The sequence below is a fragment of the Arachis hypogaea genome, chromosome 16 (genome assembly GCF_003086295.3).
Source record: "Arachis hypogaea cultivar Tifrunner chromosome 16, arahy.Tifrunner.gnm2.J5K5, whole genome shotgun sequence".
NCBI classification, from domain to species: domain Eukaryota; kingdom Viridiplantae; phylum Streptophyta; class Magnoliopsida; order Fabales; family Fabaceae; genus Arachis; species Arachis hypogaea.
The window spans coordinates 75,841,762-75,844,015 of NC_092051.1; the positions used below are offsets into that span (position 1 = coordinate 75,841,762).

At 42.5% G+C, this 2,254-nt stretch overlaps 1 non-coding gene across 1 annotated transcript; it reads left to right on the plus strand.

Annotated features, from left to right (window-relative positions):
- Window positions 1-1,482: 1,482 nt before the first annotated feature.
- On the plus strand, window positions 1,483-1,586 carry LOC112759896 (small nucleolar RNA R71). The gene has a single exon (XR_003180361.1). It is a non-coding gene; the product is annotated as a small nucleolar RNA R71 (small nucleolar RNA).
- Window positions 1,587-2,254: the final 668 nt, after the last annotated feature.

The following is a 2,254-nucleotide window of genomic DNA, read 5'->3' on the forward strand; positions in this document are numbered from 1 at the left end:
TCCAAAATGACAAAGTCTGTGGGGAAGTAATAATCCCCCACTTTCACCAGCACATTCTCAACTACCCCTTCAGCTTGCTTCTGAGTTTTGTCAGCCAGTTGTATGATTACATCAGTGGATCTCACCTCATTCAGTTGTAGCCTCTTCATAAGAGTTAGAGGCATCACATTTATGCTAGCTCCTAGATCACAGAATCCTCTGTCAATTTTTGTTTCCCCTATGATGCAAGGGATATGAAAACTTCCTGGGTCTGTTTTCTTAGAGACTGTGTCCTTCTTGATGAGGGCACTGCATTCTTTGTTCATTGTTACCGTTTGTCCTCCCTTCAAAACTCTTTTCTTGCTCAACAATTCCTTTAAATACTTGATGTGTGTAGGCATTTGATGGAGAATCTCAAGAAAGGGAATATTGATATGGAGAGACTTAAATGTCTCTAAAAACCTTGAATAGGTTTTCCCTTTTTCACCTCCTCCTAACCTCTGAGGAAATGGTGCTTTTGGTTGGTATGTTTCCATCGTGCCTTTTTGCAGTCCCTTGGCTTGCTCAGTTTCACTTTCCTGCTTAGCTTCCTCCACACCTTCCTTCAAGATTTCTGGCTCCTGTTCTGAGGATCTTATTCCTTCTTCTTCTGAGACTTCTTTCAATATGGTGATGGCTTTGCATTCTTCCCATCTCACTCCCTTTTGTTCCCCTTTAGGATTCTTTTCTGTGTCACTAGGGAACACTGCAGTTGATTTGGGGGCCTGTTGAGATAGCTCTCCTACTTGAGACTCCATCCTCTTGAGTTTTTCACCATGGTTTCTTAAGGTAGATCTCACATCATCCCTGAAGCTTTTCAATTCAATTATGTCCTGACCCATGTGTGCCAGCACTCCTTCTATCCTGTTTAATTGATCTTGAAATTGTTGGTTCGGGTTAGGTTGGGTAGGTTGATTATTTTGGCCATGATATGGTGGTTGAGAGTAAGTGTTTTGTGTGGCTTGGTATGATCTTTGGTTGGAGTTTTGGTATGTGGACTTGTTATTTTGGTTTTGCTGGTTTCCCCACCAAAAGTTTGGGTGATTTTTCCAGCCTGGGTTGTAAGTGTTGGAATGTGGATCATATGGTTGCCTTTGTTGATTTCCTACATAATTAGCCTCTTCCCAATCACCTCCTTCAGTACTTTCTTCCTCTTGATCTTGTGTGTGTATTGCAGCCACTTGTTTTGTTTCTAATTTCCTAGTGAGCTCTGCTAGTTGCTTGGCAAACACCTTGTTTTGGGCTAGAATTGTATCAACATGGTTCAGCTCCATGACTCCCTTAGTGTTGTGTCTCTCTGATGCATAGTAGTACTCATTCTCAGCCACTGTCTCAATCACTTCAATGGCTTCTTCCACAGTCTTTTTCCTGTTCAATGAACCTCCTGATGAATGGTCTACAGCCTTCCTTGATTCATAAGACAGTCCATCATAGAAAATATGCAATTGCACCCAGTCATGGAACATGTCTGGTGGGCATTTCCTTGTCAAATCCTTGAATCTCTCCCATGCCTCGTAGAGAGTTTCACCATCTTATTGTCTAAAAGTCTGAACCTCAGATCGAAGCCTATTGACCTTTTGTGGGGGGTAGAAACATGCCAGAAACTTGCTTTCCACCTCGTCCCAGGTTGTTAGGCTCCCCTTTGAGAATGATTCCAGCCACTTAGCTGCCTTGTCCCTAAGTGAAAATGGGAACAAAAGCAGTTTATAGGCATCTTCCTGGACTCCATTGGACTTCACAGTGTCACAAATTCTCAGGAATTTTGTGAGATGTTGGTTTGGGTCTTCATTAGCACTTCCACCAAATGAACAATGATTCTCCACAAGTGATATTAGCTGTGGTTTGAGCTCAAAATTGTTGGCCTGAATGGGTGGTTTCTGGATGCTGCTACCACAATTCCCAGAGGTTGGGTTTATGTATGAACTAAGAACCCTCCTCTCAGGAATGGCATTGTTTCCATCAGCTCTCTCATGGTTGTGAACTTCTCTATCCATGTTGAGATCTAAAGCTTCCTCAAAATTGTCCTCAGATTCTCCTTCAGATTCCTCTTCTCCCAGTACTCTCTTCCCTCTTGCTTCCCTTCTAAGTCTATGAAGGGTCCTCTCTGGTTCGGTATATGGAGGAGTTGATGTCTCTCCTCTCCTACCTGTCATACAAGAACACAGCACAGGCAACAAACAAGTGAAATACTCTTGGTTAATGGAAGAGTATGGTTAAAGCAGTTGAGGAATTAATT